Here is a 16,339-nt window from a genome sequence, read left to right on the forward strand (position 1 = left end):
AGATTACATATAATGGGATTACATAATCTGGGAACAAAAAAAGATAACTATATTCCATTACAGTTACAAATAAAGACCTAATCAGATACATTTCGTAAAAATGGAGATTATTTATCCATTATTATTATCATTGGACCAAAAGCACTCAACAAATCCACCCATAACTTCACTCTCAACATCAATGGCTCCTCAGTAACAACCTCCCCTCAAATCCATTTTCAATCCAACCCTCTCCTTCGACCAGCACGTTAAGCACATCACCAAAACAGCCTTCTTTCACCTCAAGAACATCGCCCGTCTCCGTCCATCCCTCTCCTCCACAGCTGCAGAAACCCTCATCCACGCCTTCATCACCTCCTGTCTGGACTACTGAAACAGTCTCCTCTATAGCTCATCATCAAAAACTCTCAGTAAGCTCCAGTACATCAGAACTCTGCTGCCCGACTACTCACCCACTCTCACACCCATGACCACATCTCCCCCATCCCTCATAAACTCCACTGGCTCCCCATCCCCCAGAGAATTCATTTCAAAATCCTTCTCATCACATACAAAACCCTTAATAACCTGACCCCACCCTACCTGTCTGAACTCCTTCCACCTGTCTGAACTGCATACTCACTCTCCAAAGCCATCTGAGACTCCCCCTCTCTCTCCATATTCAAAAAATCACTGAAGACTCACCTGTTCAAGACTGCTTTTAATCACTGACAGTTTCTTCTCCTCATCCCTTTGTTTGTTCTTTTATTTATCTTTTTCTTTTTTTGTAAAATGTCTGAGTGTCATGAAAAGCACTATATAAGTATTATTATTATTATTGTTGTTGTTGTTGTTGTTGTTATTATTATTATCTGTAGGATTACAATTTTAAATAAAGAATGATATCCTACCATACACAGTGCACACAGCTGACAATTCATAATCATGACCTCTAGTGGAAAAATGCTTCACTGGGTGGAAATTACATCATTGTTTGGCTCCAGGTCAATCAATCAATCAATTGCACACAACAAAAGAAGGAACAGCTGGACAAACTAATAAACCTAACAACAAACATAAAACACTTAGAGCTGCAACAATTCATCTATTATTGATTGACTATTAAATTAATTTTCATCTGCTTTGATAATCAATTAATTGATTAGTCTTTTTTTTTGTAAATTAAAAAAAGTCCCAAGTCTTTGATTTCAGCTTCTTTAATGTGAATATTTTCTGGTTTCTTTACTCCTCTCTGACAGTAAACTGAATATTTTTGAGTTGTGGACAAAACAAGACATTTGAAGATGACATCTTGGATCTTGAACCAGTTGATTAATAGAGAAACTGATCAACAGATTAATTCGATAGTGAAAATTATTATTACAGGAAAGAGTTGAAAAATAGGTCCAAACATGTAGAGCACAAGGATGTACGTCCACGTGACTCCATCTTTGGACAGACAAGATTGTGTCAGGATTAATTGTTTTGAATCATTTTTTTAATTTAAAAAAAGTCTAAATTTCCTGTTTGCACTTTCTCACTTTAAATAGTTTCTGTTTATTTTCTCTGACAATAAACTCAACATTTTTGAGTTGTGAACAAGACATTTAAGGACATCACCTTGGACTTTGATCAACATTTTTCACCAATTTATGGACCAAACAACTAACTGATTAATTGAGAAAATAATGAACTGATTAATCAATGATGAAAATAATCATTATTTGCAGCCCTAAAAACACTACATTAGCCTAAACAGTTTCACCATATATTCCACCATTACAAAAATAATGGAAAGCAATCAAGTTACATTACTTTACTTTTCTGATACTTGGATTACATTAGTGATTACATTTTTTAATCAGGTAATTAGTAACTGTATCAGAATACATTTTTAAAGTAACCCTCTCATCCCTGGTTGTTCAGTCTGTATTTTACAGAAACACTGTAGACTCAGAGCTGCTCTGCCTCGACACAGAGCTCCAGGATAATTAGTGTCTGACTTTCAAAGGCTGACAGAGCTTTGACTGCCCTCTATAGAATATACATCCATTATGCATTCACACAGTTACTCTTTGTACATCGCATTCTGTTTCGATATAGAGCCTTCGTCAAATCTGACATGTTGTTTGATGCACGCAGAGTCTGAAATGTTCAATCAAATCAGAGCAGTGTCTGACATGATTATTAACTCGTCCCTGTATGTGTGCGGAATATTAACACAGCGTCTGGACAAGCAAGGCATCCTGGGACAGCGGAGACAGTCTCAGCAGAGCAGATGTGTGATTGGTAGCGACAGGGCGGTTTGTGTGGGAGAAAATGAGGGCTGGCAGCACTAATAGTGGCTCTTTTTCATCTTGCTGCTCTGCTCATCGCTCTGCTGTGTGCAGAGCAAAATAACACCGAGGTTCAGATGTAAAGGTGGACATTTTTACAGCAAAGGACGGGAAAACATTGTGAAAATTCACTAAGTACAGAGGGTGAATAAGGCCACCTTAACAAAATGATTTACGTGGCAAGAATGAAGTCAGAACAGAAGAGATTTAATGAATGTGTTGAGAATTATGCTTCTTGCCTCATCTTGCTTTTTTGTAAACTTTATAAAATATGAACAGCCTGCCTACTGCCCTGATTGCAGCAGTGTTAAATAATAAAAATAAGTGGTACAATTGTAGGTTATGTAGAAATAAAAAGCAAAAGCAAAAAGACATGGAAAAAAGGAGGAATAATAGCAGACTGAAAGATTAAAACGTGAGTTTTAGAAAATGTAATTGTCGACACTGTTTTTGATTTTATGTTGCTTCAAAGAGCAAAAATGTTAAGTTTTGCTGTCATCTCCAGAGGAGGCTGCTGAAAGGATGAATTCATTTTTGTGTGTCCATAGATATATCGATCAACTCTGATTCTGATTGGCTAGTACTCGTTAGCTTCATTGGTTTGGGCTGGGCAGGTTAGTGGTAGGTTTAGACATGAGGCAGGGTGATTGGGGTAAGGCAGGACATTCCTCCACCATCCTGGGAAGAAAATAATGCATCCTGGACATGCTTAGCCTAGCTTAGCTACCAAGAGTGACAGCAGAAGGTGTCAGTGCATGATCTGTTCCAACTGCACAATCTATTCCTGCACACATGTAATTGGGCCACCGTCTTGGATAGCTGTATACCACAGGATAGAAGAAGGAGGAGGAGGAGGAGGAGACGAGGGAGAAGAAAGAGAAGAAGAAGGAGATAGATAGTTCACCCCAAACTGGAAATTCAGTTATTATCTACTCGCTATCATGCCGATTAAAGGTCTGGTTTAATTTTGGAGTCCACAAAACACTGCTGGAGTTTCACAGGAAAACGCTGCAGAATCTCCCAAAGAATGGAAGTGAATGGTAAGTTTTCAAACAAAAAAACAACAACAGAATAAAACCATAAAATGCCTCCATACTGCTTGTCTGGTCTAATCCAAGTCTCCTAAAGCCCCGACAAAATAAGCCTGACCCTCCAATCAGCATGAGGGTGAGTAGATAACGACTGAATTTTTATTTTTGGGTGAACCCTTTAATTGATCCAAAGCCAAATTCATACAGACTGAGCTATTAGATTATCAATCATATGCAAGTTGCCATTTAAATGCCCTAATCATACTCCTGCTCCACAGAGCATGAAATCTTTAGATTTGAACTGCCCCATGACCTTTCCAACAACACCACCCTCATGACAGACTTTATGCTTTTAGCTCCACTTTGGTGGAGAGCTGAATCATCATCTGTTTGTTCTGGCCAACACCGTTTCTACAGTAACTGTTCAGTTTTGATAGAAGCTGTTTAATAGCTGCAGATGTCCACTGCTGATGTGGACTTCTCTGTCATGTTGGTTTTATGAACAGGGTCAACACCACAGGCTGTGTGTGCCAGCTGATGAAAAGCAGCTGACACAAAATAACAAGCGCAGCTGCATCCTCACACACTCAGTATTAACATTCAAGGGCAAGTTTTTCTAAGTGTAGTGTGTTGTCAACACTGAACAGACCGGGATTTGCTTTGTATTTCGGTAACCAGTTCAGTTCTCTCACATTGTGTTTTTGAGTGAGTCAAGATGCCTTTTTACTTTGGATAAATATTTGCTTTAATTTCTGTCTGAATGTTTGATTTCTTTCCTTGTATGAAGTTCTTTTTTCATACTTTACTTTCCTTAATTTCCAGCTTTATATTTTTATTCGGGACTAGAGTATCTAGTATCGAGTATGCTGGCCCTTTATGCAGCTCCTCAGCTCATCTGTTGTGTGAAACAAGCCATGTTTGCCATCTTGTCTCTTTAAGGCTTCCTTCTTCAAAAGCCAATTTTGTTATTTTTTGTGATCGTCCAACTCTCAGAAGCATAGGGCAGCACCCAGCATGTGTTTTTTTTTTTTTCTTCAGGATGACGAAGCACTTGCACTACCGTGCCTCTGATTGGCTTACGCCGATATCGTCACCCTAACCCTGATCACAGTCCTCATTCCTAAATTGAACCAACCCAAATGACCCAAACCAGTGATGACAATGAGGACTAGCCAATTAGAGTGAGAGCAGGGCAAGTCTATTCTAAGTACTTAGTTACTTAACTTAAGTATTTTTTTCAGCTATATGTACTTTACTTCATTATTTAATTCTGTTATCTTTTTTCTTTTACTCGCTACATTATAACACTTCCTTGGTGTATCTATCAGTGTGAATCAAGGACGACAGGTGTAACAAGACGAAAACGACATAAGACAAAATAAAATAAGTAAGAAGACAAAAATGATGGTTGTAACAAGACATACCAAGATGTAACAAGACAAAAACAACATAAATCCACATGAAGACATCAGGACAAAAATGTTGTAAAAGACCTAACCAGACAAAAATGACACAACAAAATGAAAACAAGAAAAGAAGGAGATGTTACCGCAGAGATAAGTTGAGGCCCAGTGAGCTTTGTACAGAAACAGCAGGTAGAAATGTCCTTCAGAGGACGACTTTTCACTGTTATACTGCGAGTACATTTCAGAGCCTGTACTTTATCACTTTTACTGCAGTAAAGTAGTTGAATCAGTACTTTTGCTTTTACCAGAGTACTTTTTTACACAAGTAGGGCTGTTTCTACAGGAGTAAAGATGTGTATACCATTTCCACTTCTGACTATGGTCCAGAGCTGGTCGGAGCACCTCAGTCTGAATCACAGATTGAATTTGTGGGTGGGCGTGTCCCTGTACTTTGTGAAGGTGCTGTGCCTGAAGCAGATGACCAACAAAAAGAAATCTGCTCTTAGCTGACATGAAAGTACAGAAGAAGTGCTGTTTTCAGTATAGATGTTGCCACTAGAAACCCTAATCCATCAACATGGCATGAAATCAGCCCAAATGCCTTGTTGTGTTTATTCATAATAAAAGCATTTAAATAACGAAACAACACATGACTTTTATTGTGAGGAATTTAAGGAAACAGTGTGTTATCCCAGAGACATATATAAACGGTTTAACAACCGCTTTACGGCCTCCTAGAGCCTCCTAGAGCTCATCGTCAGCTAAAAGACGCACCTTCAAGCAGGCAGCCCTATTGTGCTGGGCTGACAGCCTGAGTCAAACCGAGTCAAACCAGGCCAACTCTGTGTGTGGAAAAGGGCCACAGGAGACAACGAGTGTCCTTGCTAACCAGGGATGCTAGCAAGACACATAATACATAGAGACAAAAAGTGATTTTGCTTGCCGGTGGGGTTGGAAAAAGACAAGATACACAAAAAGACAAAAGAGCAGTCTAGGACTGGTCTGCATGTATGCAGACCAAAGTCTGCCAAATGGCTCTCTGGCCCTGATCTGCTGCAAACTCCCTGCTTTTAAGCACCAGGCCTGTATTGCAGATTGCCTGCAGTTGCTGCCAATCACTGCAAAGAGACGAAGGGGGAGGTGCAGAACCTGGGCACAGTAAACAACACACTGTGGCACATAACAACCCCATAATTTGAAACTTTGGCCATATTTAATATGAACATCTGACATTGTAACGTTACTGTATATATGACAGAAAATAAGGGAAAGTATAATAGCCCCCCTTAAGCCTCAAGGTCAGGCAAAATCAGGCCTATGTTTCCCAGCCTGTTGCAGTGTGGCTCTATGACCCTCCTCTTTATTTAGGTCTGTAATGAAATCCCATTATGACTCTGCTCTGGACCTCCACGTCACTCTATCTATAGGAGAAGAGGAATATTTCAGGTATGCGAAGGATCGAGAGAATCTCCGGCCTCCTGACTATGTGCTTGTCCATCATCATCATGACCTCTCCTCCGCCACATTGAATCAAAACATCAGACGACAGCTGGCAGCGACCATCCCTGGTGTGTCAGTCAAGGCTACACCCTCAAGGAGAGGGTTACGCTGTTGAGACAGTGACGGTTGGTGATTTCGAAGGGTAAGGAGGGTTAAACGGTCCTGCAATCTAAAAGCCAAATCCTGTGTTGCTGTCTGTCTCGTTTTCTTTTGGAAACATGATTCGGGGGTGGGGGGGGGGGTGATTCCCAGGACACAGAAGCAGGCTAGTCCTGGATTAAGAATTAGACTGCTGGATCTATGATGAGCTGCAGCAGAGCCTGCCTGCGTGGCTGAACAGGTCTGCTGACCCTGCCATTTTTAAAAGCAAACACTCTAATTCTGTCCCTCTGAATCTGAGAAAAGTTTATTAAGTGCTTATCTGGGAGAGCGGTTCCCAAGCGAGGGGTCAGGACCCTGACAAGAGGTCATAAGATAAACATGAGGGGTCGCGAGATGATTAAGAGGATAGGAGAGCAGAAAAAGAATAAAAAAACATGTTTCTTTTTTCAGATTTTACTTTCAGACTTTGCTTGCTGGTTGGGATCAGTTTGGTATTTGATGGTGTTGATAGTGAAATATCAAAATTTTTATGGAAACCTCAAATGTGACACAGCAGATAATTCGTTATACAGAGTCTTGCCAAAGCCAGCTGTGAAAAGAGCAAAAACATCATTTCTGTGGAGAAAATCCTTCAGTGTTGTACTTTGCTCTTCTTTCAATGAAGAAATACTCTCCAGTTCTGATATAACTGATGCTGTCACAGTATCTATGCTAACCTCTTCATGAGCCGCCATTGTTTGTTGGAGACAAGTCATTTCCATGGACGCTTCTTGCTGCTTGTCTGCCAGGATCACCAACTGTATCACTGTGCAGAAGAAAGTGTGCATCTACTCATAGAAGAGAGGCTCATGCTCATGACAATACAGGGTGTTACTAATTACCTGTTCAAAATGTAACCAGTAATGTATCAAAATAATGTAACTTACTTTCCATTACTTTTGGATTACCTTAGTATAAAATATGGTGAAATTGTTTAGCCTAATATAGTGTTTTAGTGTTTTAAGCCATTATTTTCTTGGTGAAAAATGTTGATCAAAGTACAAGATGTCACGTTACATTTAAGAAGCTGAAATCAGAGAATTCTGGCTTTTTTTTTTTTTTTTTATTAAAAAAAGACTCAAAACGATTAATCAATTATCAAAACAGATGCAGATTAATTTAATAGTCAATTAATAATAGATCATTGCAGTGTTTTATGTTTGTTGTTGAGTTTATAGGTTTGTCCAGCTATTCCTTCCTTTGTTGTGTGTGATTAACTGATTGATTGATTGATTTAAAGACAAAAAATGTTGAAATTTCCACCCAGTGAAGCATTTTTTCACTAGAGGTCATGATAATGAATTGACAGCTGTGTGTGCACTGCGTATGGTAGGATATTGTTCTTTATTTTAAAACTGTAATCCTACAAATAATCCCCATTTTACTAAATGTGTCTGTAATCTGATTAGGTCTGTTTTATCTGTAACTGTAATGAAATACAGTTACCTTTTTTTGTATCCAGATTCCATAATCCTGCTACATGTAATCTGTTACTCCCCAACCCTGGCTGTGATGCGGTTGGTGGGTGTAGTTCAGTAGAAAGAAAATATTTCCTATATGAAACTGCTCACAACAAGGTCTGTGGATTATCTTGAATGATTGGGTCATGATTTCTGGAAACAGACACTGCTGTTGAGTTTTTCAAATATATTTTTTTCGAGCTTTGAGCATCTAGTTCCATTATATTGGAGAGAAGACAGACATCTCTATAGCCAAGCTCTCCAAAGCTCTGCACCTCACACCAAACAATGTAGTCTGCACTACAGGTAAGAGGAAAAATATGTATTTTTAAGTGTGTGATCTGCCCCTTTAATACCTAAACTGAATCCTCAGAGCTGTGGTCTCAATTAAAAGAACTGGTTCATCCTGTGTTTCAGTGTTTTTAATGTCTAGTGATGTTTTGACAGTAAAAGTTTGTTGGGAAAAAGTATTTTTGCTTTCAAAATTAAAATGAAATAATTAAATTAAGTGATAAAATTGACGTACAGTAAAAGCATGGAGGGTTTACTTGAAGGGCACTCTTCTGCTTGCCTCTTATCTAAATTAATTCATCCAAAAAACACATCAGTTTTGGCTGTACAAAAACTCTTGGTAACAGTCCAGACTAATGACACTGCTCACAGGATGGATGAGTTTGTCTCTGTCGTGTCAGAGTAATGGGGAGATGATGAAATACCTGTGACAGCTAATACTTCATTCAGCTCACTAATATCCAAATGCATTCCTCCAGACCAGAAATAAAACCATATTATCATCAATAAAACATGAGCAGTGCTTCAAAAATACTTTCCTTCCACTGAATGTGAAATATAATTGATTGGAGTTGAGAGATGCTTTTACTTAAATTCTCATTTAACTAACTGACTGCACAGAAACACCCATTTACTGATAACATTTCTACAAAAAACACAAAAATAAAATAAATGTTTGCATATTTCCTTTGTACAAATGAAAAAATCTTTTAAGATGCAAAAAGGAGCTGCTTTAAGTATAAAAAACAGGGTTACAACACATTTTCTGAGGTCAAATTCCATTTAAGCGTTTCATTTCAAGCATAACCAAAATTATGTTTCATGTCTCAGAAGGGAGACAAATTAAAGGGAAACACAACAGAGTTTCATGTTTCAAAATGTGACTTCTGGGAGTAGATTTGGCATTACATTAGAGACGTAACAATTAATCAGATTTTAATTGATTATTACATTAATCTCCAAATATTTTGATTATAGGTTCATCAGTTTGAGTCAATTTTTAAAGAAAAAAAGTCCAAATTCTCTGATTTCAGCTTCTTAAATGTGAGTATTTTCTGGTTTCTTTACTCCTCTCTGACAGTAAACTGAAAATTTCTGAGTTGTGGACAAAACAAGACATTTGATGACATCATCTTGACTGTAAAACACTGATTGACTTTTTTTCACATTTCATGGACCAAACAACTAACCAAGATCGAGAAAATGATCGCCAAATTTAACCATAAAGGAAAATAATTGTTGCTGGAAAGACTTGAAGAATAGGTCCACATATTGAATTAATTGAGTCATTTTTTAAGAAAATAGTCCAAATTCTCTGATTTCAGTTTCTTAAATTTTAATATTTTTTGTTTTCTGACTTATTTTATTTCTTTATCTAAAAGGCGACTATTCAGTCAGACAGCTGTTCACCATTAAAGTAATTCACTTGCAATTGCTGCAAGCAGTTTCAAGGATTTCCAGCATCTGGTAAGAACCCTGACAAAATCCAGCTATGCTGCAAGGCAACATCACTGACCATCAAAAAAAGCTTCTCTTGAATTTCTTTTAAACACACTAAAAGAATCCAGACAAGATAAAAGTGATCATCTTGATAATTTGTTGCAGCTAGTTCAAAAATAACAGGGAAAAGTTTGTTTGAAAGCAGTGCTTCACTGTCAGCCTGTGGTTTGTTCTTCCAGTAAGAGCAGCAGATGTGTTGAGCAGGAAGTGATGAGCTGTAAACGTGTGGGCTGATCGAGGGATTTCGCAGGAACAGATGTAATTTCCCTTCAATGCTGCTTATCTCTGATACAGGTCTTTCACTTCTCTCACTGGTTCTGAGACGACGCCCTGTCTTCAAACTGTTTTTTTTGGGGGGGGTAAAAAACATTTTATGGTCTTTTTTTGTGCAGTTAAAAGTCACATCTGCTCTGCTCTAAACCAGAAACAGCAGCGCTCACTTCAGAGTATTGAGTGTTCCACTTGGCTGACAGACAAGTCAGGACTGGTGTGTGATTAAACGCACGTGTACACACACTCCTTCAGTGACGTGGCTGTAACCTCACATAGCACACCCCTGCATCATCACTTTCCGCCCTCTAGCAGCCGCCACACATTTCGCAACGTCATCAACAACCTCAGAATAACTGGAAAGAAAGACAGAAACAGAAGTTTTCTTATAATTGAGGAAGTAGTGTAGGGGAACAGCACAGAGTGAGCATGTGGATGTAGTTCATACACGGACTAAAAACACATGACAAAACAGTACTGCCATGTCGGGCTAAACGTCACTTGCCAGTTTATTATATGAAACTGAATATCTTTCAGTTTCAGATTGACAAAATGAGACATTTAAAGACATCAGCCTGAACTTTGAGAAAATGGGATGGACTTAATTGAATTTATGAACTGTATTATAAGAAACACTGGGGGGAGGCGGGGTCAAGTGTTCAGGTCATGTGACTTCATGCCAACTCTCAAAAATATGCCAAGAATTTGTATAAAAATACAAAATGTCAGCATACATAAACAACGCTGGCTATAATGTAAGAGCTGGGGACAGATAGACCTCGACTGAACAGGATGTTCTTAGTCATTATTGAGTTATGTTTTGCAATTTGCAATTATGAAACATCTTCAGTGATGACACAGGCGGCTTAGGGAGTAACAGATTGTGATCTGGAAATAAAAAAGGTAACTGTATTCCATTACAATTACAAAAAAAGATGCAATCAGATTACAATTACAGTTAGAAAAAAATACTAGCAGTATTACAATTTGAAAATATTTTTCAAAATAAAATATGTTACCATGTGCTGTGCACACAGTACAGTGAGTCTCACAACACCACTCTGGTCTCCAGCTAATCTGACAGTTGCCAGTTCATTATCTCTTGAAAAAATGCTTCCGTTCAGTGGAACATTCACCATTTTCTAATCTCAATATCTAATTTTAAAGAAACATTTACAAATAGACCGACCACTAACGTTAGCTACACAGACCACCACCCACTTCAGCTATATAGACCAACTGCTAACGTTACCCACACAGACCAGACGCTAACATTAGCTACAAAGACCAATCACTGACATCAGCTACACAGACAAACCGATAGTTATATAGACCAACTGTCAACTTCAGCTACACAGACCAACCACTAACTTAAGCTACACTGATGAACCACTAACTTTAGCTACACTGATCAATTCTTAACTTAAGCTACCACTAACACTGGGGGACCAAAGAAACAGAAATCAAGTTATGTTTCTGTTATAACTGGATTAGTTTGCTAGGTAATTAGTAACTATTGGAATACATTTTTAAAGTAACTGCTGCCATTCACTTCTGCCTTGGACAGGCAGTAGATTTACATTCTCCAGCTGGAGACACCTCCTCCTCCCACCTTCTTCCTCCCTCCCCCGAGCTCCTCTGACCCCTCCACAGTCACAGCACAAAGGAAAGGGGGACTCTCTCTTCTCGTACCCGGGCCTGAATGGTAATGTGTTCCTGGGAAACCTCCACTCCGGTGGGAAAGGACAACAGATCCTTTGTGTTGTTGCTCTTCGCCCATTCAACCCAGCAGTCCGCCCACCTGCCATGTCAGGCCTGCAGAGACCGCTACCATTGGCTGACCACCCTTGTCCTCGCTCTGTCCCACTCCCTGTTGTCTTCAAATTCCTCCGTCCTCCACCTGTAGTTGGCACACATCCAACACACATCCACTGCTCTACTGTGCGCTTGATTGACCACATCTTTACAGCAAACCTGTACTGTGGAATAATAAAAAAATGAACCTTGTCTAGTGTTTCAGCCCACAGTGAGGCTGCCTCTGCAGTTCCACCTCATACAATGGCTGAATGAGGTGACCTCTTAGGTGGGGATGTTTGTTCAGCAGGTCTGCTGTAACGCTAGCTGCCCCAGATTGTACTTAGTTAGAAAACTCTGATCCCAGAGGAAGCCCACTGGTTGAATGTTCCAAGTAGAACATGACCTGGAAACACAGGCCTTTTTTGGCTTCAGCACTGATGATCTTGTTACAAGTCAGCTGAGACTAACAGCTTTTTGATGGCCTCAACTCAAATAGGGACTGAAATGATTTATTTCACTTTTTAGGGTCAATTTTAAACCAAAAATTGATCCAAAACCAGTATATGCAAAAAACGCAAGAAAATACTTTAGCTCCATCAGATAAGAAAAAAAAACATTGCAATTACTGAAAATTTGTTGAGTTGTTTTAATCAATTATTTTAACTGAACTGTAATCAAAGAGTACATATAACACTAACAAACCTCAGACTTTTGAGTTTATAAACTGAAGAAAATTGTGGCAACTGATTGATTTTTTTGAGTACTGCCAAGTTATTTGTCTTTTTTTACAGTGTACTGTGTTGGACTACTTCTTTATTCTGTTCATCTTGGATCCACAAGGCACACAATCCTCATTGAGAATTTTTGGATTATCTTACAGTCTTTTTAGAGCTGCAACTAATGATTATTTTCATCATCAATTAATTGGTGGAAAGATGACGTCCTCAAGTGTCTTGTTTTTTTCACAACTCAAAAATATTCCATTTACTGCAAGAGAAAAGTAAAGAAACCAGAAAATATTCACATTCAAGAAACTGAAATCAGAGAACTTTTACTTTTTTTATTAAAAAATTACAAAATAGATGCATATTAATTTAATAGTTGATGAATAATATAATAATCATTGCAACTCTAAGTGTTTGTTGTTTGGTTTATTTGTTTGTCCATCTGTTCCTTCCTTTGTTGTGTGCACTTTATTGGTTGATTGACTGATTTAAAGACAAAAAATTGTGAAATTTTCACCCAGTGAAGCATTTTTACAGTAGAAGTCATGATAATGAATTGTGTGTGTGCACTGTGCAACATTGTGTGCAACGTTTTTTTTTTTTTTTTTAATTGTAATCCTGCTAATAATTTCCATTTATCTTTTTTTGCACCCAGATTACATAACCCTGTTACATGTAATCTGTTACTTCCCAAGACTGGGGGTTGGGTGCAAATAGCCAAACTGCTGCAGTGTGCCTGTTTGTACCCTAAGAGACACTCTGATTTTCAAACTCCATAAAACCCTCTAAAACCTGCTTGGATAAGGTCACACAAAAGTCAGAGACGTGTGACATGGTTTTCATGTTGCAAATGTTCCACCACAACATTAACAACTCAGAGAGTCAGAAAGTAAACAGTATTAAACAGGGGCATCTTGTCATTGAGGGGTTGTCTCTATTTTAATGCCTCTTGTATTTCATTACCATCCCTCTCCATCACTTCAGGTTATATTTGGCTCATACACAATTTGCCCATTTGGGTCACTGCTCTCTGTGATGCTGGAGTACTTTGGTGAAGGGGTTTTACTTTTTTTTTTGCTCTTCCATTACTTGATGGCTGCTGGCGTCCGCTCCACAGTCCCCTCTGTCCCCTGAAGTGATGTTGTAGAACATACTTTTTCATGAAGTGCAGAGCAGCGGTGGAAATGACCCTGAAACTACTTTTGTTTTACTGTAACATTTGAAGGAACATTTTATTTTGGTGCAGATGTGAAAAACATGGCTTGTTGCACCAGTTCAATTTAGTCTCTAAAACTTTTTAAGTCTCTTCTTTAACTTGTGTTTTTTATTGAGATTTGTCATTTTGACTTAAAAGATAGACCTTGTTCAGCATGACTCTCAGTGTTTTTTTTAATATGTGTATACATGTTATCACAGACTATAAAGACAGAGAATCTTTTTACTTGCAGCATTTAAGAAAATGTCAACTTCTCCATTACAAAAATATCCTTAATAATTTTAATAAATTCTTTTAATATTGGTGGTTCAGGGTGTAACCATTTTCTAGTTAAAGATTTCTTACTTTTAGCCAAAAGCTCGCCAAGACATTTGCCCCAGCCTGAGTCTCGACCTCCAGGTTTCTAGCTGCACAGCTGACCTCCCTTCCCCTCAACCCCTATCATCCCTCTCCCCCTCGACCTTTACCCTCCCATCCTTCCCAATTCTTATTGCTGTCCTAAATAAAATACTTTGACGCTGGACTTATGGTGTTGTCTTATTAGAGAAAATTATTTTAAAGAAATACTTGTGTCTTCTTAAAATCATGTTTTAGGTAATTGGCCATCAAAACCAAAGGCATCCTAATATCAAGCACAGTCTCTAAAATATATATCCTGCAAAAAATAATGAATTACATTGCAGGATGATTAGCATTCACACAGTCACACTGTCTCCAGCTCTTTGAGCCATCTGAAAAATATTTTTTCTGTGTTGGTGTAATAAAAAAAACATAACATTCTTCCAGCAAACTCACAGTTGTTTGCCACTGGATAGTGCAGATGGACTGTAATTCTTCCTCTGTCACTGATAAGGAACTGTTTGTTCCCATCTTCCTTTAATATATAGTTTGGATATTGCTTTAATTTCTTGCCAGAGGAGGAGTCTTATTTGTATATGTCTAAATTAGTCCTTATATTTCAGCCCAAACTTTTGGTTTAGAGTTTGAAAGTCCTGAAGTTCCCCATTTTTAATGATTCAATGAACATTAACAATGATGTGATGGTCTGATTTTTAGGCTAATGTTAAACTTGAATACATGCTGGGGCTGTTTATCAGGGAACATCCAAATGAAAGTGTGTGTAGGTGACTTTATAAATAGATGTGTGTGCTACAGTGACTGCAAATAAAGAAAGCAGCAGGCGTTTCAAGGCCACATCCATGTCATATCTTTCTGACCACTGATACTGTATCACAGAAACTTCACCTCCCCCTGCAAATATTTGGGTTAGTTTGCTGCACGATGTCACAGAGGAGTTTTGTAGTTTCAAACAATCAACTGAACCATTAAATTTCTATATCATCATATCCTGTTTGCACTCTGATCATTTTTAGATTTACCAATGAAGTTTCCTCTTCTGACGTCTTAGCCTGTAGAATTACAGTCAGATGAGATGATTCTGCAAACAGACATTGCCCACATGTAGGAAGTAGTGTAATGTTTATGTAATGCAGAGGAAATCAAGAAGCCAAGGGTGTGAAGGGAACATGCGTGACTTAGAGGGCTACAGATCAGTGTTTCTGTCTTGACTCAAATCAACAACTACAGTAATGCTGACCTTTTCAAAAACTTAACAAGTGTTCTAGTTTTGCCAAAACTGTTTTTTGTTCATGAAAACTGAAAAAGGCAACATTGATTTTTACCTAGAACTCACATATAGACCAAAAACAACATCACTCCCTTGACTTAAATGTCCAGTTTGTAAGATTTACAGGGATTTATTGGCAAATACGGCAGCAATTGAGGTGTTTTATTTTGAAAATTGACCGCATTCTCTCCAGCATTTCTGTGTCTGACTTTTTGGCGGCATCTGTCAAAAAATAGGCTTGGCGTGTATTTGAGCGTAGCGGAGCGGGGAACGCTGCAGCGCTGCTGGTGGAATCACAAGCACTGCATTGAATGGAAGTGAGCAGCTCCCGCTGGTGAGATGCAGCTGTTCCTTGTGGAATTAAAGCAATAGTTTGGCCAAAAATGAAAATTCATTATCTGAATTTGGCAGAATCTCCCAAATTATTTAATTGAAGTTTCCAAATGGAATGAATGCGGAAAAAAACAAAACATAAAATGCCTTCATATTGCTTGTCTGGTGTAATCCGAGTCTCCTAAATTCCCAACATGCCGTTCGCTTGTGTGCGCACACCGTCACACCACACACACACAGCTCAGACATGAACGTGGCTCTAAGCTAAAGATCTACAGTGAAGATTCAGACTAAAAACATGGTGTAACTGACGTCGTTCAAGTCACCTTGGCATTTAGGAGACTTGTCACCATTCACTTCCATTGTTTGGGAGATTCTGCAACACTGTTTCCCTGTGAAACTCCAGCATAGTTTTGTGGACTATATAAACTAAACCTGACCTTCAGTCAGAATGAGGGTGTGTAGATACTGACTGAATTTTCACTTCTAGGTGAACTGTTCCTTTAAGAGATGAGTGGTTGCCGGTATGAAAACAACTTGTCAACAGTAAACAGATTTTATTTTGAGAAAAACCAGACAAAGCATTTCTTCCATCACCACTAGCATGTCAATAAGATAACGGTGTACTCGCTGAATAGTAAGCACATGTTGTTTTGTATTATGGGAATATAAAATTCTCATCTGTGAGCGTGTGAGAAGATCAGTTACAATAATCAGATCAGGGCCG

This window comes from Lutjanus erythropterus, chromosome 8 (assembly GCF_056507025.1).
Source record: "Lutjanus erythropterus isolate fLutEry1 chromosome 8, fLutEry1.hap2, whole genome shotgun sequence".
NCBI classification, from domain to species: domain Eukaryota; kingdom Metazoa; phylum Chordata; class Actinopteri; order Lutjaniformes; family Lutjanidae; genus Lutjanus; species Lutjanus erythropterus.